Genomic DNA, 26153 nt, shown 5'->3' on the forward strand with positions numbered 1-26153 from the left:
TCAACTCCTGTCCAAACGTAAAACCAAACGTGAAGGCGAAACCAAATTTGAACCTAAGCATAAACGTATGGGACCAATGACCTTGAAAATAAACTTGATAACATTACAAAAATGATACTATTGACCTTTAATGACCTTGGAAGTAAAATGCGGCAACGCAAAAATGAGGTTTAAGACCTTTGGTTACCTTGAAAATAGAATATGACAAATTGCACTTTGTTGACCTTGAATATGAAACAATGACACCACACAAATTGACCTCTGATGTCCTTGAAAGTGGAATACAACCCCGCAAAAATTGAGTCATCGACATCTAGTAACCCTGACCTTGGAAATAAAAACTAGCACCGCAAACACGAGATGACCTTTGATGAAAATGCGACATCGCGAAAATTGACATCTGATGAAAAAAATGGCATTGCAAAAAATTAGGTAATTTAACTTTGATGACCTTGAACTTAAAATATGAGGTTACAAACGTGGGACCATTGAACTTTAATTACCTTGGGAGTAAGATGTGGCATCACAAAAATGGGATCGTTGACCTTTGGTAACCTTGAAAATGCAATATTAAAACAAAACAAATGGGGCTACGACCTCTGGTGACCTTGACAACGAATCCCCTTGCACCTTGACCTACTTTTCATGCGCACAGACACGTGGCAGATGACCTTCGAACTTCTTAACAATCCCAGGATCACCGTTCTTTGATTACAGCTTACAGTTTCCAGGTGGTGTCTTTAACCTCTTAGAATAAGCTTCCAAGTAGCATAATTATTCCAACTCCCGTCTACTAACGCTAATGCTGTAAGTCCCGCTATATGTACTTTTACACTACAAACAATTGTGGCTTTATATGACCGTGAAAATGTAATTTGATGGGGTCAGTGACCTTGTGTGACCTTAAAATGTAACTTGACACCACAACAAAGGATTATTTGACCTTGTGTGACCTTGAAAATGAAATTAGACAACACAAATGAAAGTGGAGAGAAGGTGCAGAGAAGATGGAGGGAACGTGGAGAGACGGTGGAGATACGGCAGAGAGGAGGTGGAGACCAAGTGGAGATAAGGTAGAGAGGAGGTAGAAAAAAGACAGAGAAGGTAAAGAGAAAGTAGGGAGAACGGTCGGAGAAGGTAAAGAGAAAATAGAAAAAGAAGAGAGAAGGTAGAGAATAGGGAGAAAGACGGGTAGAGAGCAGGTAGGTAGCAAGTAGGGAGCAGGTAGAGAGAAGGTAGACGGAAAGAGTCCGAGTCCTCTGATGACCTTGAAAACAAAATGACACCGCAAAAAAATGAAGTCATTGAACTTCGCTGGCCTTGAAAATGGAACACGGCACCATACAAATTGGGCTCATTGACCACTCGTGACGTTTTAAAATGGAATAAGACGCCCAGCGATAAGGTCATTGACCTCTGATCACCTTGAGAAAGGCATACGACGCCGCACAAAATTGAGTCTTCGGCCCCTAATGGTAGCCTTGAAAATAAAATCTGACACCACAAAGAGGAGTAATTGTACTTTCATTACCTGGAAATCGAATGCAACGCCACAAAAAAATCAATTCCCTCTTGTGACATTGAAAATAAAATATTACATTGAATACGAAACTTAGATGACCTTGAAAATCAAATATATTATAAATGACAATGACATTGGGAGTAAAATGGGGCACCGCAAAAAAGTGACCCTTAACCTTTGGTGGCCTTGAAATTGAATTATGAACACACCAAATGTGGTCATTGACCTCGGATGACCTTGAAAACGAATGACCTTGCACCTTGATCTACATTCCAAGCTTACAGTCACGTGGCAGATGTCCTTTGAGCTTCACGACCTACCTTCCACGATCCGCGAATTTTTCTTTTTTGAAGAGATTTTTAATGTATTTTGAAGAGGTTTTGTTTTGAAAAGATTTTGAGGAAATTTTGAAGAGATTTTAAAAAGATTTTGAGTAGATTTTGAAAAGGAAGAGATTTTGGGGTTGCGTAAGTTGTTTTGCAGACATTTTGAAAATGAAATCATTGCCCTCTTGTCACCTTGAAAATAGAATTACACTGAATCCAAAGAGGTTATTAAGCTTAGATGACCTTGAAAATAAAATATATTACAAACGTGGGGACGTTTACCTTTAATGACATTAAGATTACAATGTGGCACCGCAAAAAAATGGTGGTTGGTGGTTGAAGAAGATTTTTAAAAGATTTTGAAGAGAGTTTGAAGAGAATTTTAAGAGATTTTGAAGAGATTTTAAAGAGATTTTAAAGAGATTTTGAAGAGATTTTGAAGAAATTTTGAAGAGATTTTAAAGAGATTTTGAAGAGATTTTGAAGAGCCTTTGAAGAGATATTGAAGAGATTTTGAAGAGATTTTAAAGAGATTTTGAAGAGAGTTTGAAAAGATTTTGAAGAGATTTTGAAGAGATTTTGAAGAGATTTTAAAGAGATTTTGAAGAGATTTTGAAGAGATTTTGAAGAGATTTTGAAGAGATTTTGAAGGGATTTTGAAGAAATTTTGAAGAGATTTTAAATAGATTTTGAAGTGATTTTGCAGACATATTTAAGAGATTTTGAAGAGAATTCGAAGAGATTTTGAAGCGAAGACGTTTGAAATTGAACGTTTGCAGTATGACGTTTGACGTTTCAAGTTTCACATTTGACGTTTCAAGTTTGACGTTTAACGTTTCAAGTTTCACGTATGACGTTTCAAGTTTCACGTTTGACGTTTCACGTTTGACGTTTCAAGTTTCACGTTAGACGTTTCAAGTGTCACGTTTGACGTTTGCAGTTTGACGTTTCAAGTTTTACGTGTGACGTTTCAAGTTTCACTTTTGACGTTTCAAGTTTCACTTTTGACTTTCAAGTTTCACGTTTGACGTTTGCAGTTTGACGTTTGAAGTTTGACATTTCAAGTTTCACGTTTGACGTTACTAGTTTCACGTTTGACGTTTCAAGTTTCACGTTTTAAGTTTGCAGTTTGACGTTTCACGTTTGACATTTCAAGTTTCACGTTTGACGTTTTAAGCTTTAAGTTTGACGTGTCAAGTGTCACGTTTTACGTTTCAAGTCCCACGCTTCAAGACTGACGGTAACGCCATTTTCCTAATTCATGTTTTCTATTCCTTATTTCCTGTTTCCATTTTTTATTTTCTCTTGTTTTTTTTTTGTTTCTGATCTCCTGTTCTTTGTCTTCTGCTTCCGGTCCCCCGTTTACTGTCTGCTGTTTCCCGTTTCGCATCCCCTCTCCCCTGTGGCGGTTTCGGTATCTTGTTTCATTCTCTTGTTTTGTCTGTATTCTATGTTTCCGGGTTTCCTGTTTCACGTTTCCTGTTTCGCGCTTCCTGTTTCGCGTTTCCTGTTTCTCGTTTCCTGTTTCGCGTTTCCTGTTTCTCGTTTCTTGTTTCGCGTTTCCTGTTTCGCGTTTCCTATTTCACGTTTCCTGTTTCATGTCATATTACACGCTTCCAGTCTGTTGTCTGAAATAGGTTAAAGATCCGAAGCCTAGAATTTTGAGGAAGTTTGCACATCTAGAAAACGGTGTCAAGTGTCTAAAAATGTCTCAGTCACGTAAGTCTGATGACCAAAAATGCATTGAATGCATGCCTTAAAAGTTCCATAATAATCAAAAATGTCCAAAAATCTCCAAACGATCATAAATCTCTAAAGTTCCACAAGACAGAAGAATAGCAAAAGCCCCAAAGCATTCGAGATTCTTCAAAATTCCGAAAGCCTTCGAAATCCTCAATGTCCCGACAAGTTTAGAGGTTCCAGTCTCAATCACCTCAAAGATCAAGATCGTCAAGAGTTGTGGAGCCTTCGAAAGTCTCAGAGGTTTCAAGAGTCCCAAAACCCTAAAAAATCTCTCAAGATCTCTAGCCATCTTACGAAAACGCAAAATCGGCTCAAAGAGGCCAAGAGTCAATAGCCTCAAAAGCTTCCAGTGACAGTTTCCAATGTCATAAAAACCTCATATTGCCACATATTTCAAAAGGACGAACGTCTGAAAGCAAACCAAGGTGTCAAAGAAGTTTCAAGACAAAGATATACACTTCAATGGTCTGCAAACTGCCAAAGGCCTCAGGTTTTCGGAATCGCAGATACCCCGCTTCAAATTTCCTGAAGTTCTCATATCATTTCATTTTGTCACAGCATGAAACCAGATAGTAACACTGACTCCTCGTACAGGTTAGTAAAGTCTAAATAAATATTTAAGCCGGAAATCATTGCCCGCTCGTACAAAGTAGTATCGTCGATATAACCAATCAAACTCCGTGACAGCATTTTATATAAACATGTACTTGTTTGTCATAGGTTATTTGTTACATGCATTCGATTGGTTATCCCGATCAATCATGCCACATTATTTGTTTGCAAATATGTTTTAGTTGTTTGTAGATGTAGTCGTATTAAATTAGGGAGAGTGGTAGTGAATCTAAAAAAATACAAGTTTTCAGAGGGCGTAGGGTGTATATATTTCATTCGCGGTTGTAAGCTCCAGACTGAGTTACATCACCGACAGGATGGTGAATCACATCAATCACATACCCTTTTAAACATAGATCTGATAAGGGGGAACGTCCAACGTCAAATAAACGAGAAAGAGCTTTTTTCCAAAAATAACTCACGTGAAAAAATAACTGCCGCGTAATTGAAAACTCAATTCGCTGATGGCCACTGGAAAAAAGCTCGATCACTTCTTGAAACGTCGAAGGTTTAATTGCGTTAGACCTTTTCCACTTTTGTCTTTCATAGATTTAGGTATTAATCCCCTTTGCCTTTCCGATAAAAGCGCGATTTTAAAGCACTCCGCCCATAAAAACTCTATCGCAATTAGATTGGAACCTTCGACCTCATATCCAATTAACTCCGTTTCCTTCTTTGTTTAAGCGACGATCGTGATCGCATTACCTCCGATACAACGTCATTAAGTGCGCGCCGAAGAAATACCAGAACCAATCAAAAGTTGAGTTAAGTAAACAGTAGAAAATTCTCATACGTATTTGTTTTCTCAGTTGACAGGTTCTGTAATGAATCGGGCAAACAAAATTATTCGCAGCGTATTTGCTGCCGGAAGATAGAGAACTGCGCTTATTTTATGTCATCCTATATCTCGCTTTGGATTAATCGCCAGCCGTTCTGTGCAACAAAGTAAGTTATGTTTATTTTCGATCAGTTTACTGCGATGGGTATTTGTCTTCCATTAATAAAGTCGAATAGTTCGCCCATTAAAAGCGGGTTTTATCGGCTGGGAACTCACGTCACTATTGGAAACTTAAACAAAGGTAACATCGAATTCTGCTAACAACCTTACTGTCAAAGGAGCAAATCCGCAGGTTATTTTGATGCTACTAATCTGTACGGTGACGCGATAGCTGACCATACGCCATGTCACGTGTCACGTACATTAGTGATAAATCACTTAAATATTGTTACACAACTAACGCGGTTGTTGGTATTGATAGCGATTGTCGACTATATCTACACCTTTTCCACTTTTATTCGAGAAGTTGTAAATTGTATTTGAGAATTGTTACTTGTATTTGAGAAAACGTCAAAGTAGATGAGAATAGTCAGTTGGATTTGAGAAAACACCAAATGTATTTGAGAATAGTCAAAAGAAAGTATCATTTAATTTTATTGTATTTTAGAATGTAATATTATTCCTAATGAATTATAATTAAGAATCAAATTTTTATAATTCCGCTACTGTATGTAGTCCCGCAACAGTAACAGCAGCAGCATCAGGCTATGTTATACATGTGATTTTGTTATTGATTCTCAAATGCTTAATTTTACCATTTCTTGAATACAATTTACTACTCTCAAATTCATTTGATGCCTTCTCAAATACAAATCATTATTCTGAACTACATTTGTTGTTTTCTCAAATACATTTTACTATTCTCAAATACAATTGATACTTTCTCAAATTAACTTGATAGTTTCTCGAATAAAAGTGGAAAAGGTGTAGATACAACAGTACTTTATGGTTAGGCTATGATTTCCTTCATCGTATAACTCGATTCCCGAACAGCGCGACCATTTACAGCCGTCCCTTCATGTTAGGAGAGCACCACAACACGAAAGCAGCGATCCAACGCTAATCAGCGTAATTAATTACAAACGACTAATTGATGCCCCAATGTTGATAATTACGAAACCGCACAAAAGCGGCCGAGAATTTTAAATGGAATTTACTATGATCGGTCAGATGCAAATTTACGACGAGAGTAAATTTCGCAATAATGCAATTCCGAAGGGCGACATTCGTACGGCTAGTAGATCAAATAAGTTTAATGATAACAACGTTACGCGAAGTGCATTTTGCGGAAAGTTGAAGCGGTAACGAGTAAAGTTAATATTAAATTTCGTAATCTTGCAGTTGATAACGCTGTAATTTGTAATGTACAAAACGTCGGAGAAGAACGAAAATTGGATTGGAATCAAATTTTGCGATCTAAATTTAACCGATCTCGGGCGATAGGTTCGCCGATCATGTTTGTTATTAATTTTGATGCTTTAACTTTCAGAACTTTGTTAATTGCGGCCGCTATTATCTAACTCCGGAATAAATTGCGCTACTCGAGATCGATAAAATGTAAACAGCTCGAGGTACAATTGTACATAATCCTCATTCGGGGTTGTGTGCAGTTTTTAATGTTTTCAAAGAACACAACTTGTTTTCACTGAACTTTCTCCCTCTCTCTCTCTCTCCCACCCCGACTGACTCTGACTGACTCTGACTGACTCTGACTGCCTCTGACTGACTCTGACTGACTCTGACTGACTCTGACTGACTCTGACTGACTCTGACTATGAATCTGACTCTGACTCTGACTATGACTATGACTCCGGCTCTGACTCTGACCCCGACTCTCGCCCTGACTATGACCCTGACTCTGACTCTGACTCTCACCCTGACGCTGACCCTGATTATGACCCTGACCCTTACCCTGACTCTGACCCTGACTCTGACCCTGACCCTAGCCCTGACCCTGACTCTCACTCTGACTCTGACTCTGACTGATTCTGACCCTGACTCTGACTGTATGACTCTGACCCTGACTCTGACTGTATGACTCTGACCCTGACTCTGACTGTATGACTCTGACCGTATGACTCTGACCCTGACTCTGACCCTGACCCTGACTCTGACCCTGACCCTGACTTTGACCCTGACCCTGACCCTGACCCTGACTCCGACCCTGACTCTGACCCTGACCCTGACCCTGACTCTGACTGTATGACTCTGACTGTATGACTCTGACTGTATGACTCTGACTGTATGACTCTGTATGACTCTGACTGTATGACTCTGACTGTATGACTCTGACTGTATGACTCTGACTGTATGACTCTGACTGTATGACTCTGACTGTATGACTCTGACTGTATGACTGTGACTGTATGACTGACTGTATGACTCTGACTGTATGACTCTGACTGTATGGCTGACTGTATGACTCTGACTGTATGACTCTGACTGTATGACTCTGACTGTATGACTCTGACTGTATGACTCAGACTGTATGACTCTGACTGTATGACTCTGACTGTATGACTCTGATCGTATGACTCTGACCGTATGACTCTGACCGTATGACTCTGACCGTATGACTCTGACCGTATGACTCTGACCGGATGACTCTGACCGTATGACTCTGACCGTATGACTCTGACCGTATGACTCTGACCGTATGACTCTGACCGTATGACTCTGACCGTATGACTCTGACCGTANACTCTGACTGACTCTGACTGACTCTGACTGACTCTGACTGACTCTGACTGACTCTGACTGACTCTGACTGACTCTGACTGACTCTGACTGACTCTGACTGACTCTGACTGACTCTGACTGACTCTGACTGACTCTGACTGACTCTGACTGACTCTGACTGACTCTGACTGACTCTGACTGACTCTGACTGACTCTGACTGACTCTGACTGACTCTGACTGACTCTGACTGACTCTGACTGACTCTGACTGACTCTGACTGACTCTGACTGACTCTGACTGACTCTGACTGACTCTGACTGACTCTGACTGACTCTGACTGACTCTGACTGACTCTGACTGACTCTGACTGACTCTGACTGACTCTGACTGACTCTGACTGACTCTGACTGACTCTGACTGACTCTGACTGACTCTGACTGACTCTGACTGACTCTGACTGACTCTGACTGACTCTGACTGACTCTGACTGACTCTGACTGACTCTGACTGACTCTGACTGACTCTGACTGACTCTGACTGACTCTGACTGACTCTGACTGACTCTGACTGACTCTGACTGACTCTGTCTGACTCTGACTGACTCTGACTGACTCTGACTGACTCTGACTGACTCTGACTGACTCTGACTCTGACTGACTCTGACTGACTCTGACTGACTCTGACTGACTCTGACTGACTCTGACTGACTCTGACTGACTCTGACTGACTCTGACTGACTCTGACTGACTCTGCCTGACTCTGACTGACTCTGACTGACTCTGACTGACTCTGACTGACTCTGACTGACTCTGACTGACTCTGACTGACTCTGACTGACTCTGACTGACTCTGACAGACTCTGACTCTGGCTCTGACTCTGGTTCTGGCTCTGGCTCTGATTCTGACTGACTCTGACTCTGACTCGGACTCCTCTGACTTCGACAACTCGAAAGCGGAGGGAAGATATGAGAATCTGAGCACTTAGGCCAGAGTTTCCGAAGAGGAAGGTATCTGGACATCTGGAGGAACTCAGCCATTCCAAAAAAGGTCAGTGAACTTTGGGAACGATAAGAAGAGAATTTTCATTTCTGTAAAAGCAAGAAAATTTAAAAAAAGGCTTAACGAGCACTTAAGGAAGATTTGAAGAGGACTTGGGGTTTAAAAAAGATTTGAAAAAAACATGGCGACCTAGGGATTTAAAGATTTGGTCACCTGGTTATCTGGGGACCGGGAGATTAGAGGATCGGAGGACGTGAAAGCCTGAAGGATTGGGTAAGATCTGAAGATTTGAAGAAGTTTTGAAGAAGACGTCAAAAGAATGTAAACGAGGGTTGACGAAAAATTTGAGAAGCACTTAAGGAGGACTTGTGAATGAAGAAAATGTGAAGGAGATGAAGATCTGGGAACTCAAGGAAATCTTTAAGGGCCCCTTAAGGGAGCCAATGACGAAGGCTTAGATCCCTAGGAGATTTGAAGACGTAACAAATTTGCTTCTGGGGATTTCAAAATGGAGAAACTGGGTTTTTATAAAACTAATGAAGAAGATATATAGAAGACCCGAAGAAGACATGAAGATCTAAAGAAAAACTGACCAAGAATTGAAACGGAGGGGAGATAGCAATTTTTGCTTCTGTGGTAATGAAGAAGGCTTAGATCCCTAGGAGATTTGAAGACCTAACAAATTTGGTTCTGGGGATTTCAAAATGAAGAAACTGGGTTTTTAGAAAAATAATGAAGAATACATAAAGAAGACCAGAAGAAGATATAAACATCTAAATAAAAACTGACCAAGATTTGAAGAGGAGGGGAGATATCAATTTCTGCTTCTGTGATAATGAAGAAAGCTTAGATCCCTAGGAGATTTGAAGAGCTAACAAATTAGATTCTAGGGATTTCAAAATGGAGAAACTGAGTTTTTAGAAAAATAATGAAGAAGATATAAGGAAGACCCGAAGAAGACATGAAGATCTAAAGAAAAACTGACCAAGATTTGAAGAGGAGGGGAGATAGCAATTTGTGCTTCTGTGACAATGAAGAAGGCTTAGATCCCTAGAAGATTTGAAGAGCTCTCAAATAAGGTTCTGGGGATTTGAAAATGGAGAAACTGGGTTTTTAGAGAAATAATGAAGAAGATAATTATAAAGAAAACCCAGAAGAAAACTTGAAGATCTAAAGAAATCGGGTATGCCTTTGTTTTATGTAACTCTCCTGCAAACGTCCAGAGATTAATTGATCATATTCTTGGTGCTGATTCATAACCTTTTTGTTTTAATTTAGTTGACCTTCGTCAGTAACTGTTTTACGTATGGAAACGAAATTTTGTACTTTCTGACGCTACTAAGAACCTTAATGCCAAACTCGCTCCCAAATTTGTAGGACCCTACCAGATTAAGTTATTTCTAGATGAATTTACGAATCAAGAGACGGAAAATCTTTAGGCAACTACTGAGCGTGGTAGAAGAGCAGGTGGTTACGTCCCTTCTGGTAAGTTGGTCGGAAAATGAAGGTAACGATTGTTAACTCTTCCGTGGAAAAATCAACTGAAAGGTGACGCCGGTAAACGCAATGACAGTTACAATTTAAGTATGCCAGCGAATCTCTAACAATTAATACAGTGACAGTTAACCAAAAATAATTAATAAGTACATGAGAAAATGAACTGTTTCCGCCACATAAATAAAGTGAGCGAACTTTCCTTTCCCGAACCTCCCGAGATATCCTATGCGCCACGTCACCCACCAACGTGTTTCTGGAAAGGACGTGTTGCAAAGAGAATTTATGTTTCTCGAAAAAGCGGGCGCGGCATACGTTTAATTTTTGATCACTCGTACGAAAACTACCCTCGACGACGCCGCGAGAGCCGAATACATATTTATAAACGTTACAGAATTTCGTCCAATGGCGGACGGCAAAAACGTCTCCGTAACGGGAGGGAAACTTAATTATGTTTCGGATTAGGTTCGCATCCGTGCGAGATTTATCAAATTTAATTGGCTGTACCTTTTGGGATCAATCGCGGGAAAATAAGAGAGGGTGTCAGATTACCTTCCTATTATCGACGGTACGGCCGAAGAGAATATTGGCGTGAGGGAGGGACGATATTTTTCCCGGGGATGTATCTAAAATGAAAAAGTGGCTCGGCATTAAATAATTTGCTTACGATTCATAGCGTTTGTTTCCTTGGGGGTGGCAGATGCGCGGGCTGGGATCGTATAACAGTAATCCACGAGTCATTAGTTTATACGCGTGGAGACTTAAGGGCACCCTTTAAGGTAATAATCTGAGCAAACAATATCGTTTTCAAACTTCAAAGTGTAATACGAGAATGTTAATGACGCCCTCTTATGCAATTGATGATAAGTCGCTGAACTGTGTGTTAACAACAAGAGTTCATGTATTCGATTTTTCACAAATTCGCACGTTGAACCCTTTTACCCAATTTACCGCAGATCTCTCACCACTACTTTCTTAATGAATAAACTTAATATCCCAATAAAGGTCATCAATTCTCATGCTTGAAGACTAGAAAGTTCATCAAAAGCGACACGCAACTATTTCTGTATGTGAAAAGCGAGAAAGTGCTTTAGATTACAAAATTTGACGAAGATTTCAGAGACTGAAGAAAGGATTTCAATCTGGTAGGGTCCTACAAATTTGGGCGCAAGTTTGACTCAGTTTGACTAGGTCCAAGAGATTCTAACATATGAAAACTGACGAAGAATCTAGACAACCTATAAGAGAGTCTACTAGACTCATGAAACCCACAATGTGTGGCGTAAGTAATATTCAAAAGCTGCAAGACACCCAAGCAACTCCGAAGGATTAGGTAATTTAAACTGATCAAAAGGTTCAAGCAGCTTAAGAGGGTTATAAGGAATGTCTGAAAAGACAACTTGCCAGAGTAGATTTCAGGCGATTCAGGGGATTCCAGTAGAATTCAGAAAGCTTCAAGAGATGTCAGAAGATTTCGGGAGGTTTCAGGCCATTTGAAGAGATTTGAAGAAGAATAAGATTTTAAGAGATTCGGGAGATTTCAGGAGATTTCAAGAGATTTTTAAGCAATTAAAAAAGATTTCAAGAGATTTCAAGGGCTCTCAAGCGAGATATTTCAGGAGGTTCAGGAGATTTCAGAAGAATTTAGGAAGTTTCAGGAGATTTCTAGAGATTGTAAGAGATTTTAGGAATTTTCAGAAGTTTCGCGGATATATCAATAAATTTGAAGCGACTTAACGCGCGCGATTTTAGAAAATTTATGAAGATTCAGATTTCAGAAGGTTGCAGGAGATTTCCGGAAATTTCAAAACATTTCATGATTTTTTAAGGCGATTCAAGAGTTTTCAAGCGATTTTAAGAGATTTAAAGGGATTTCGAGCCCGAGATTGCAGAGGATTTGAGAAGATATACATGAGATTCAGTAGAATTTTTTGGACGTTTTCTAGAGATTTTAGCAGATTTCAGGAGAGTATAAGGGATTTCAGGAGGTTTTGGAAGATTTGATGAAATTTCAGATTTCACGGGGATTTCGGGAGATTTTAGGAAATTTCAGGAGATTTCAGGAGATTTCAGAAGATTTCAAGAGCGTTCACAAGATTTCCGGAGATTTCAGGAAATTTCAGGAGATTTTAGGAAATTTCAGGAGATTTCAGGAAATTTCAGGAGATTTCAGGAGATTTCAGGAAATTTCAAGAGATTTTCGGACATTCCAGGAGTTTTTCGGAGACTTTAGATTTCAGATGAATCGATAGGTTTCAGGGAGTTCAGGAGACTTCAAGCGATTTCAGAGTATTTCATAAGATTACAGGAGATCCCAGGAAATATCCCGAAATTTCAGGCGATTTTAAGGGTTTTTAAGCGAATTGAAGCAATTTCAAGCGTGAGATTTCAGAAAATTTCAAGATATTTAGAAAATTTCAGTACAGTTCAGGAAGTTTCAGGAGAATTCTAAGGATTTTAGGAGATTTCATGAGATTTTAGGGAATTGCAGGGGGTTTTAAAAGACGAGGGGATTTCAGGAGATTTCACGGCGATTCCGGGAGAAAAGATTTCAAGAAATTTTAGAAACCGGCTTTATGGCTCAGTGGTAAGAGCGTTGGGTTATAAATCCGGAGGTCGGGTGTTCGAACCTGGGTTGAGGTGAATTTTTCATCTGTGGCGGAGATGGAAATTACCTTAGACCAGTTCCGAGCATTCTACTGGCTACTCCGAATTAGGTTTTCCTGCAGATTTCCTAATTCGTAAGGTAAATACCGGAGTAGTATAGACCAACTTAAGACCTTCTGCAGAGGCACCTCTGAATAGCATTATGCGGGTCACTCTGTAATTGGGCGCATGCTTGTTGAGGGCCCAGAAGTAAGAGAGGGATAATAAAAAAAAATATAAAAAAAAATTTCGGGAGGTTTCAGGATATTTCAAGCGATTTCAGGAGATTTCAGGAGATTTCAGAGGATTTCAGGAGATAGAAGATTTCATGAGATTTCAGGCGATTATAAGGGTTTTTAAGCAAGTTCAAGCACGAGATTTAAGAAAATTTGAGAAGATTTCAAGAGATCTATGAGATTTAAGGGATTTCAAAGAATTTCAAAGAATTTCAAGGGAATGTAAGAGGTTTCCGGAGATTTCAAAAGATTTCTGAAGATTTCAGGAAATTTCAGGTGATATCAAAGGTTTTCAAACAATTTCAAGAAATGTGAAACGATGTCAAGCGTGAGATTTTAGGCAGATTGAGGAGGTTTCAGGAGATTTAGGAGCTTTCAGTAGAATTCAGGAGGTTTGAGAAGTTTTCGAGAGATTTTAGTAGGTTTCAAAAGATTTCTGGAAATTCCAGGAGTTTTTAGGAGACTTTAGATTTTAAGTGGTTCAAGAGGAGATTTCAAGCGATTTCAATGGACTTGAAGCGATTCCAAGCGTCAGATTTCAGATGATTTGAGAAGATTTCAAGAGGTTTAGGAGATTTCTGTAGAATTCAAGAAGTTTCCGGAGGTTTTTTGTGATTTTAGGGCATTTCAAAATATTGCATAAGATTTCAGGAGATATCAGGGGATTTCAAGAGATTTCATGAGATTTCTTGTGATTTCAAGGATTTTCAAGCCATTTGAAGCAATTTTTAAGCTGAGATTTCAGTAGAGAGTTTGAAAAGATTTATAGAGATTTTAGAAGATTTCAGGAGATTCGGGAGATTTCAAGAAATTTCAAAGAATTTCAAGGGATATCAAGCGAGGTATGTCAGGATGTTCAGGAGATTTCAGAAATTTCGTTAGGTTTCTAGAGATTGTAGGAGTTTTAGGAGGTTTCAAAATTTTCCGACGATTTCAAGGGTTTTCAAGCGATTTCAAGAGATTTAAAAATTTAAAAAAAAATTCCGAAGATTATAAGAGATTCGGAAAATTTTAATAGAAGTCAGAGAGGTTTCAGGAGATTTCAGAAGACTGTAGGGAGATTTCAGAAAAGTTCAGAAAATTGCATGTAATTTTAGGCGATTCAAAAGTTTTCAAGCGATTTCATGGGTGAGACTAGACAATTTGAGATTTCAAGAGATTTAGGAAATTTCAGTAGCATTTAGGAAGAATTTCAGGCAATTTCAAGAGGTTTCAAGAGATTTCAAGAGATTTCAAGCGTGAGATTTCGGAGGATCTGAGCAGATTTATGAGATTCAGTAGAATTCAGGACGTTTTCTAGAGATTTTAGCAGATTTCAGGAGATTTCAAGAGATCATAAGGAATTTCAGGACTTTTTAGGAGATTTGAAGGAATTTCAGAATATTTCACGAGGCTTTCGGGAGATTCCAGGAGATTTCTTCAGGAGATTTCCGGATATTTCATGAGATTTCAGAAGATCTCAGGAGATTTCATGAGATTTTAGGCGATTTCAAGGGTTTTTAAGCAATTTGAAGCAATTTAAAGCTCGAGATTTCAGAAAATTTTAGAAAATTTCAAGAAATTTAGGAAATTTCAGTACAGTTCAGGAAGTTTCAGGAGATTTCTTGGGATCTTGGGGGATTTCAAGATATTTTAGATGATTTCAGGTGATTTAAGGGTATTTCAGGGAATTTCATGGCATTTCAAAATATTTCATAAGATTTTAGGAGGCTTCCGAGGATTTCATAAGATTTCAGGAGATTCCATGGGATTTCAGGCAATTTCAAGAGCTTTCAAGCGATTTCAAGAGATTTAAAGCGATTTAAAGCGTGAGATTTCAGAAGATTTGAGAAGATTTATGAGATTCAGTAGAATTTAGGACGCATTCTAGAGATTTTAGCAGATTTCAGGAGATTATAAGGGATTTCAGAAGCTTTTAGGAGATTTGAGGGAATTTCAGGCGATTTCACGGGGATTTCGGAAGATTTCACGAGATTTTAGAAGATTGCAGGAGATCTCACGACATTTTAGGAGATTTCAAGCGATTCCAAGCGCGAAATTTCAGATGATTTGTGTAGATTTCAAGAGATTTAAGAGTTTTCAGTAGAATTCAGGAAGTTACAGGAGATTTCTAGAGATTTTAGAGCATTTCAAAATATTTCATAAGATTTCAGGAGATATCGGGGGATTTCAAGGTATTTCATGAGATTTCTTGTGATTTCAAGAGTTTTCAAGCGATTTGAAGCGATTTCAAGCGGGAGATTTAAAAAAAAATTCCGAAGATTACAAGAGATCTCAGGAAATTTTAGGAGTTTTCGGAAAATTTTAATAGAAGATTTCAAGAGATTTTAAGAGATTTCAAGGGATTTCAAGATATTTAAAGAGTTTTCAAGAGATTTCAAGAGATTTCAAGAAATTTCAAGATATTTCAAAAGATTTCAAAAGATTTCAAGAAATTTCAAAAGATTTCAAGACATTTTAAGAAATTTCAAGGGATTTCAAGAGATTTCAAGAGGTTTCAAGAGATTTCAAGAGGTTTTAAGAGATTTCAAGAGATTTCAAGGGATTTCAAGAGATTTCAAGAGATTTCAACAGATTTCAAGAGATTCGAACAGATTTCAAGAAATTTCAAGAGATTTCAAGAGATTTCCTAATCAATAAAATCCATTAGGAGATTTCAAGATATTTCATGGGATTTCTTGTGATTTCAAGCGTTTTCTAGAAACTTAAGCTGCTCAAGGAACACAAAAGCCGTCAATTTCAAATGGGACTAAGAAACCAAAGTCGCTCGAGTAGTTTTCAGGAGATCTTAGTAGAATTCAGGAAGTTCCAGGACATTTCAAGTTATTTTGGCAGATTTCAGGGAATTTCAAAAGATTTCCGGAAGTTACAAGAGTTTTCCAGGAGATTTCAGGAGGTGTCAGGAGATTTCGGAAGATTTGAAGATATTTCAGAGACTCAGGAGATTGCAGGAAACTTTAGGAGATTTCAGGAGGTTTCAGACAATTTCTGAAGATTTCTGAATACTAAAATACCCTAGAATAGAATAGAACTTTGGACGCTAGAGCCTAGACGGGTTAAACAACGTACTCGCACCTGTGGATGCTGATTGGTTAACATTATGTTTGTAAAATCTCAATTTCACACGTTACAAACACGATATTGGCGGAGTACAAAAGCGGATTGCGGTTTTTTTTTTAAATAAAACGCGCCGATAGTTGCACAAAAACCGCACACGATAAAACCGGCGAATCGATAGCGAAATAATTGCGCGCGGATGGCAGATGCGCCGCGCGATACGTGCCTCCTGCATGATTCAAAATGCGAACATGAAACACAATTAATTTCCATTTGATAATTGATACAAATCGATGAGCTATGCGAGGGGATGGGAGGACATTTATTTAATAATATGGAAATGAAAAATACAACTGGAGCGTTGCGTGTATATATAGAGAGCAGACGATAAAGGTATTTAAATGTTTAAATTTGAATAGGAGTCATGAATATTCCTGCGAGAGTCGGCATTGTTCTCATTGTTGTGACATTTTCAAATAAACTTGATATTCTCCCATGTTGGAGAACTTTGCGTTTGTCGCGTAATGAAAAGATGCAAACGAGGAATGTGTTTCTCAAGTGGAATCGTTTCTTAGATCTTTGGAAAGCAAACTACAGCCTGAGTATACTTTACAATGCAACTGTTACGTTGTTTCCATTTTGTGTTTTGTGTTCAACATACTCATACGTCAGTGGTACATCATGCCAATAGCGTCAATCGAAACTTTGCAATTGAAACACCTTGATGCAAAAACTAAGTACAAAATTAAATTCAGAAATCAGATAAGTGCTAGTTTACTTCATGTTTCAGGTTCCATAATAGTAGTGATATAAGGCCGATTCTAACTCAAAAAGTCACTAGAAAAGTCACTAGATGTGAAAAAAGTCACTAGAAAAGTAACTAGACGCGAAAAGGTCACTAGAAAAGTAACTAGGTTTGTAACTCTGCTGGCGAGGTTTGTGCTAGTGCTAACGTCAAGGTCAAGGGGTCGAGGTTTGGGTCTGAGGTTTGTGCTCGAGATAAAGTATCGGAGGTTTGCGTCCGAGCTAGAGTAATTCGGTTTGCGCCTGAGTCGAGTGTTCTTGTCGATGGTAGTGTACGGGTGATTCTAAATCACACTAAAATCCCCCTAGAAAAGTGACTAGGATTGAGTGGTTCTGAACTGCGCTAGCGAGGTGTGCGCCTGTGCTAACGTCAAGGTCAAGGGAGTCGAGGTTTGCGTTCGAGATAAAGTATCGGAGATTTGCGTCCGAGCTAAAGTAAGGCGGTTTCTGCCTGAGGGTTCTTGTCGATGGTAGTGTACGGCCGATTCTAAATCTCACTAGATGAAAAATCCCCCATAGAAAAGTCACTAGAATTGAGTGGTTCTGAAGTTTCAAGGTTGTTTAAGGTAATTTTGATCGTGGGGTTTTACTTCCGGGGTAGGATAATACTTTGATCGGGACTAGGGAATGCAATCCCGCAGCAAAATCTCAATCCCGCTATTTGCAGGATTGTTAGATGTTAATCCCGCAGGATCCCGGTATTTGCGGGATCCCGCAAAACTTTAAATAAATTGGCAAATAAGCAATTCTGTGCGGTTAACTTCTGTATTGAAATAAATCGCTAATTATTACACTATTTAACAAAAAAGTTCCTTCAGCCTAACTCCTCAGTCCCGTAAATACCGCTTTTTGGATTTTTGATTTTTGGAGATTTTAATAGATTTTAGGAGATTCAGGAGATTTGAGGATGTTTTAGGAGATTTCAGAAGATTTTATCAGAATTCAGAGATTCAGATTTTAAAAGATTTTAGATTTCAAGAGATATTTGAAGAGATTTTCAGAGATTTCAAGAGGTTTCAAGAGATTTCAAGAGGTTTCAGAAGATTTCAAGAGATTTCATCAGATTTCAGGTGATTTAGATTTCAGTAGATTTCAGGAAGTTTTAGGCAATTTCTAGAGATTTTTGGAGATTTTAATAGATTTTAGGAGATTCAGGAGATTTGAGGATGTTTTAGGAGATTTCAGAAGATTTTAGCAGAATTCAGGAAGATTCAGGTTTTAGAAGATTTTAGATTTCAAGAGATTTGAAGAGATTTGAAGAGATTTGAAGAGATTTGAAGAGATTTGAAGAGATTTGAAGAGATTTGAAGAGATTTGAAGAGATTTGAAGAGATTTCAAGAGAATTCAAGGGATTTCAAGAGATTTCAATAGGTTTCAGAAGATTTCAAGAGATTTCATGAGATTTCAAGAGATTTCGAGAAATTTCAAGAGATTTCAGGTGATTTATGAGATTTCAGTAGATTTCAGGAAGTTTTAGATGATTTACATGTATCATGAGGTAGTACAGAGATAACTGTCCCACACATTTGTTTTTCAAATTGTTTGGTTATAGGTATTTGCAAGGTCAAGTTGTTTTTCGAATGCCTGATAGTATTCGGCTGTCTAACGACGCGTTAACATTAACGTATTATCCTAGATTTCACGCGATCGTAGTTATATTATTATCTCTGCATCTTACATTTTTCCAAAAGCTCAGAACTATGAAACCGTTATATACAGGGCGTTTTAGATAATAAGGTCACCTCAATTTTTTTTTTATTTGGCGAGATACGAAAAATTTTGTATGTGACATTATTATCTATCCGATTGCATATTGAAACTTGCTGCATCACTTCCGGTTTAACTGGAAATCGACGCAACTTTTATTTTTCGAATGCAATGCCTGTTTTTTAAAGATATTTGAAAAGAGCAATCAACGTGCTGCACAATACCATAAATTATTTAGAAAATTTATGAAATCTCCTGAAATCCCCTGATATCTCCTGAAATCTTCTTAAATTTCCTACAATCTCCTAAAATCTTCTGAAATCTCCTGAAATCTTCTAAAATTTGTTATAGAAACCACCTCAAACGTCTTGAATTCTACTGATATCTCATAAATTTCTTAATTCCTCTAAAATCTAACGCTTAAAATCGCTTCAAATTTATTAAAATCCTTTGAATACAGTTGAAATCGCCTGACAATTTCTAAAATCTGAAAAACTCCTAAAAGATCCCGAAATCTTTTGTAATCTCCTAAAATATCTTGAAATCTTCTGAAACTTCGTGACTTCTACTGAAATCTCCTGAAATGTACTTGAGAAAGTTTGGTTTTTTTATCCCTTTTGAAACTGGCGGCTTTTGTGTTTCTTGAGCAGCTTAAGTTTCTAGAATCTCCTGATCATGCGGAGACTTTCAACCTGTTCAGCTTATCGAGTTAATTGTCTCTCTTGAATGCCCTAGGCCTGTTGCGCCTTTTAAGGCTCTTTCTTAGGTCCCTTGGGTATCTTCAGCCACTTCAACTTCTTAATCTTGTTCTTGTACTTAAATGCCTTCGGTCTTGAAGGGTTTAATGCTGTCCTTTTCTGTTGCAATCTCCTGAAACGTCCTGAACTCCGCTGAAATCTCTTGAAATTTTCTCAAACCCTCTGAAATCTTATTGAAATTGCCTGAAATCCCATTAAATCCCATAAAATCTCAAAATTCCTGAAATGCTCTGAAATTATTCAGAAACCTCCGAAAATCTCTCGAAATCGGCTAACACTCCCTGAATTTTACTGAAATCTCTTAAATCTTTTGAAACCTCAAATGGTCTAAAGTCTCACACTTCACATCTCTTGAAATTACTTGAAAACCCTTGAAATCGCCTGAAATCTCATATCTTCCCAAATCTCCTGATATCTCCTGAAATCTTCTGAAAGATCCCGAAATCTTTTGGAATCTCCTGAAAAAAACTTTCTATGGCGATCGATTTCGACCGGGAATAATTGTAAAGTGATGAAAATATTTGTGAATTCTTGAAATCTCTTGAAATTTCTTGAAATCTCTTGAAATCTCTTGAAATCTCTTGAAATGTCTTGAAATCTCTTGAAATCTCTTGAAATCTAAATTCTGAAACTTCCTGATTTCTGATAAAATCTTCTGAAATCTCCTAAAACAACCTAAAATGTCCTGAATCTCTTAAAATCTTTTGAAACCTCTTGAAATCTCTTGAAATCCCTTAAAATCTCTTGAAATCTCTTCAAATCTCTTGAAATCTAATATCTTCTAAAATCTGAATCTTCCTGAATTCTGCTAAAACATCCACAAATCTCCTGAATCTCCCAAAATCTATTAAAATCTCCAAAAATCTCTAGAAATCACCTACAACTTCCTGAAATCTACTGAAATCTCCTAAATCACCTGAAATCTCTTGAAATCTCATGAAATCTCTTGAAATTTCTTCAAATCTCTTCAAATCTCTTGAAATCTAAAATCTTCTAAAACCTGAATCTTCCTGAATTCTGCTAAAATCTTCTGAAATCTCCTAAAACATCCACAAATCTCCCGAATCTCCTAAAATCTATTAAAATTTCCAAAAATCTCTAGAAATCACCTAAAACTTCCTGAAATCTACTGAAATCTCCTAAATCACCTGAAATCTCTTGAAATTTCTCGAAATCTCTTGAAATCTCATGAAATCTCTTGAAATCTCTTGAAATCTCTTGAAATCTCTTGAAATCTCTTGAAATCTCTTGAAATCTAAAATCTTCTAAAACCTGAATCTTTCTGAATTCTGCTAAAATCTTCTGAAATCTCCTAAAACATCCTCACATCTCCCGAATATCCTAAAATCTATTAAAATCTCCAAAAATCTCTAGAAATCACCTAAAACTTTCTGAAATCTACTGAAATCTCCTAAATCACCTGAAATCTCTTGAAATTTCTCGAAATCTCTTGAAATCTTCTGAAACCTCTTGAAATCTCTTGAAATCCCTTGAAATCTCTTGAAATCTCTTGAAATCTCTTGAAATCTCTTCAAATCTCTTCAAATCTCTTGAAATCTAAAATCTTCTAAAATCTGAATCTTCCTGAATTCTGCTATAAAATCTTCTGAAATCTCCTAAAACATCCTCAAATCTCCTGAATCTCCTAAAATCTATTAAAATCTCCAAAAATCTCTAGAAATCTCTTGAAACTTCGAAGAAACAAAGAGACAAAGAGACAAAGAGACAAAGAGACAAAGAGACAAAGAGACAAAGAGACAACGAGACAAAGAGACAAAGAGACAAAGAGACAAAGAAACAAAGAGACAAAGAGACAAAGAGACAAAGAGACAAAGAGACAAAGAGACAAAGAGACAAAGAGACAAAGAGACAAAGAGATAAAGAGACAAAGAGACAAAGAGACAAAGAGACAACGAGACAAAGAGACAAAGAGACAAAGAGACAAAGAGACAAAGAGACAAAGAGACATAGAGACAAAGAGACAAAGAGACAAAGAGACAAAGAAACAAAGCGACAAAAAGACTAAAGATAGAAAGACAAATATAGAAAGTTAGAAAAATAGAGACAAAAAGATAGAAAGATAGAAGAATGGAAGATGGAAAGATGGAAAGGTGGAAAAGTGGAAAGGCGGAAAGGTGGAAAGATGGAACGATGGAAAGATGAAAAGATGGAAAGATGGAAAGATGGAAAGATGAAAGATGGAAAGATGAAAAGATGGAAAGATAGAAAGATAGAGAGATAGAGAGATAGAGAGATAGAGAGATAGAGAGATAGAGAGATAGAGAGATAGAGAGATAGAGAGATAGAGAGATAGAAAGATAGAAAGATAGAGATAGAAAGATAGAGATAGAAAGATAGAAAGATAGAGAGATAGAGAGATAGAGAGATAGAGAGATAGAGAGATAGAGAGATAGAGAGATAGAGAGATAGAGAGATAGAGAGATAGAGAGATAGAAAGATAGAGAGATAGAGAGCAGATAGAAGATAGATAGAGAGATAGTTATAGAAGATAAAAAAAGGATAGAAAGATAAAGATAGAAAGATAGAAAGAATAGAAAGATAGAACAAGATAGAAAGATAGAAAGATAGAAAGATAGAAAGATAGAAAGATAGAAAGATAGAAAAGATAGAAGATAGAAAGATAGAAAGATAGTAAAGATAGAAAGATGAAAGATAGAAAGATTAGAAAGATAGAAAGATAGAAATGATAGAAAGATAGAAGAAAATAGAAAGATAGAAAAACGATAGAAAGATAGAAAGATAGTAAAGATAGAAAGATAGAAAGATAGAAAAGATAGAAAAAGATGAAAGATAGAAAGATAGAAAGATAGAAAGATAGAAAGGTAGAAAGGTAGAAAGGTAGAAAGGTAGAAAGGTAGAAAGGTAGAAAGGTAGAAAGGTAGAAAGGTAGAAAGGTAGAAAGGTAGAAAGATAGAAAGATAGAAAGATAGAAAGATAGAAAGATAGAAAGATAGAAAGATAGAAAGATAGAAAGATAGAAAGATAGAAAGATAGAAAGATAGAAATGTAGAAAGATAGAAGAGGTAGAAAGGTAGAGAGGTAGAGAGGTAGAGCGGTAGAGAGGTAGAGAGGTAGAAACATAGAAAGATAGAAAGATATAAACATACAAAGATACAAAGATACAAAGAGAGAACATATTTGCAGGTTAAGCTCACCCCCGAACTCTTTCCTAGAAATGATACCTTGAATTTTTCGTATTACTGCTCTGAAATATCGTTCTAACAAAAGATACGAAGATAAGAAGATACGAATGGATATATTCCTTCTAGACGTCCCAATCGCCCTGTGTGAGCTCCCGTTTCCGACAATTCGTTCTGGAGATATAAGGGACTATATCCGATTACAATAAGGGGTGGAGGAGGAGGATTATGGTTGGTATAAATTAATTCCTCTTGTTGAAACCTTTCATTAGAGTACCATAAACGATAAAACTAGTCTTCCTCCCGCCCCAACTCCCTCTTTTGATAAAGGGTGAGAAAGAAGGTCGGACGATAGTAGGTAGAAAACGATGCGATGAGACCTTTCATTAGAATACCACGAAGGGTAGAACGTGAGTTTAACCCCCCCCCCCCTCCCTTTTTGCGCCCCCAGTTTTACTTGGAACCACTAAAGGCACGCGTAAGCAAAATCTAAGACCAATTGGTTGTCCAATGTAGAGGTTATGAACGTTTTACTTTCAAAAACAGCATCTCAGGAAATAATTCGTGGGCCCCCCCCCTCCTAAGACAGCGAAATATGATGGCCGCCTGGCACATCTTCAAGGTGGGTATAGGCTACCTATTGCAAACAATTGCTGAACTTTAGGACTTTTCCCCTAAAAGTATTTCAAAATGGCAGAAGGTGGTCCGGACGGGCGGACAAAACGCAAACAATAGCAAATTTTTTGCCCCGTTGGTATTATCTTTTGGGGTAATTTCGGGGGGAGGGGTCATGACTACTCTTCCAGCAATTGCGTCAAGTGCCCTATTGTCAGCTTCCCTTGCTCTTATGGGTAGCCCCAACGCGTGGGGTGGGGCAGGGGGGTTAATGACCCCGCGGTGGTCGAAGGCCCCGACGTTCCTACCTCCCTTCTTTTAAACAAATTTAAAGGTGGAAAACCTCTGGAGAAACGTTACGAAGGCTCTTAAAGACTCTTGACGATTCACTGACCAAGACCAAAGTTTTTAAAGGCTCGGCTGATAAAAAGAGAAGAGGAATGACCTTAATTGTTTATGCTAAAATACCACAAGGTAAAATGGCAGGTATTTTCATAAAATAAATTGAATGAATGTTTATGATAGGTATTTGGAGGTCGTGTGTGGTCTTGATGACTGTTTCCGATTTTTAAAACCCCTTAAGGCGCCCATAAGGATCTTCAGGGCCTGTCTCTTGAAGCGTTGAGTGAAGGAATTAGGTAGAGACGCAACCTCCATAAGACAATTTAAAATTAGTCCTGTCCTTTACTTGTGAGTGTAACGGAAGACAGTTGAGTATGTGACTTCTCTGCATTCAAACTGATTGTTTTTCTCGGAATTTTAGTATCACAAGAACCGCGTTACGTACTCTGATTCCGACTTTTCATCTGCACATGTTTAAAATATGGCCCTACTCCAATTCAGACCCACGAACGATTTACATTTTTTCCGCGATTCACAAAACTTTGCACGGGAGAGCAATTGCCTAATTTGCTTAATAATTGATTCGAAAAAAAGACACAATATCACATGAATATACGGTCGAAAATGCCGTAATCCAATCCTCTTCTTTCTTCAAGAACACCTGACAAACAAAAAGGAAATAGACCCTTCCGAAGGTACAAGTAGAAGGAAATCGAAAAGGTTCCCTCATTCCTATTACAAGTACAACTAATACACTTCACGACACACCCCATTGAATTTAGTTCCCGCAGTGAATTCCGTCCTGTTTAAGCGTCTTCAAAGGGAAATCAAAACCTCAATTTGGCAATCTACGACGTTCGCTTCCTTTTTAATTTAATAAGAAGGAAACGTTCGCCTGTCGCGAGCATACTAAAGAATGGTAGAGGATAAGAATCTTACTGGAGGAAAGGAGCGTTAACTCTCGTTGAAATGATATCCGAGAATTTATGTTAAGATAACTCCATAAAGTAGCCGATATCTATTCCGAGCTGAAGCTCTATATTTTATAGATAACTTTAGCGAGCCGACCCATAGAAACCCTAACGGATAAAACATTTAATTCAGTGAATAACTTTTCGGCGACTGCTTAAATCAAAAATTCCGGTCAGGTTAAAAATTGAACTAATGAAATTTCCGAACTCTCATTCCCCGCCCGCCCCTTTCTTTTTCTTTTCTCTCGGCGCATCGAATTAGTGTTGTTTTCTAATCGGAGCTGATGGAAAGGGCGGCGCAGGTGGATGGGGTAGTTTTTTTACGATTGTGCACAATAGGGGCGTTATTGACGCGAACACTTTTTACACTTGATCAAATAATACTAACAAGATGGTAGCTTTATCTTCGTATTGATAAACGCGATATCTCTAAACAACCCCCGTTTTTTCGGATCTTTTGTGCTGAGATAACAATGGAATTTGAAACCCTTATCCGCACGGGGCGAGGGATATCAGAAACGTACACAGCGTAACAATGCCATATTGGATTTTTCTTCGTTGGGGGTGCGAATGTGCTAACGCCATCGCCGACCCGTAAGGATTTTTTTGTCGCGGTAGGTTCGGGCCCCCTTTTTCTCTCTGTTGTAATGTAAATCGTATGTGTAGCCACAACGGATGGCAGATTAATGCTCGGAAATTTTACCGAACCGAAGATGTCACATGATCTTAATAAAATAATTCCACGACAATAATTATCTCGTGAGCAATCAAACTAATCAGATAGTTCCGCGATGGCTTATTATGGCTTATACAAAAATATAATGTGATATAATAGGGGTCCTACCACAAATCGTTATCCTCACATTTTCCATTATTTCCAAAGTCAGTTTCTTTTACCATGATTCAGGTAGCATAACAACTACAGCCTTAATGTATCAGTTTATTCGCGTTAATCCGCGTCGCGTCTCTCCCCGCCCTCGCTCTCTCTTCTGGAGACCACTTCCATCCCCAGATTTTGTACGACGTCTAAACCTTCCGGTGTACCACTAGGTCTAGATTGAGTAATAGGATGATCAGGTTTTAGGACCTTTACATGGTAAGTGCCTATAGGTTTTCCGTCTTCGTCTTTCAATTCGTAGGTCCATTTAGAAATAACGGTCCTACGAATTTGGGAGCAAGTTTGGCGTACAAAATTTCGTTTCCATACGTAGTTACCTTTTGTGTATGTAATCGGCCTATATCAAAGGTTATAGCGGGACCGGTTCTACCCTTTTTGAAGAGCTCTTTGGAGTCAGGCACCTTCTGGAATTTGTTCAAGTTCAGTAGAAGACCTATGTATGTTCTGGACCAGGAAGTGACGTCATACCAATCAGAGACGAGCACGTGTCATCACAGTCAATCAGAGGCGGGCTAATAAAATGGCGACCGATCCAAGATGGAAACCAACAGAATGGCCGAATTAGAGACTAATAAAATAGCGGATTTAGAGACTAATAAAATGGCGACCGATCCAAGATCCAAGACCTTCACAACCTTCGAGACCTTCAAGACCTTCAAGGCCTTCAAGACCTTCAAGACCTTCAAGACCTTCAAGACCTTCAAGATCTTCAAGACCTTCAAGACCTTCAAGACCTTCAAGAC

The 26153-nt window shown here is 38.1% G+C and overlaps 1 protein-coding gene across 1 annotated transcript in view; it reads right to left on the minus strand.

Annotated features, from left to right (window-relative positions):
• LOC116162024 (TWiK family of potassium channels protein 7-like) overlaps window positions 1-26153 on the minus strand; it is a 164669-nt gene that overhangs the window by 95727 nt on the left and 42789 nt on the right. The gene's annotated exons all lie outside the window — the stretch shown is intronic.

The sequence above is a fragment of the Photinus pyralis genome, unplaced genomic scaffold, assembly GCF_008802855.1.
Source record: "Photinus pyralis isolate 1611_PpyrPB1 unplaced genomic scaffold, Ppyr1.3 Ppyr1.4_LG10, whole genome shotgun sequence".
In the NCBI taxonomy this organism is placed as follows: Eukaryota; Metazoa; Arthropoda; class Insecta; order Coleoptera; family Lampyridae; genus Photinus; species Photinus pyralis.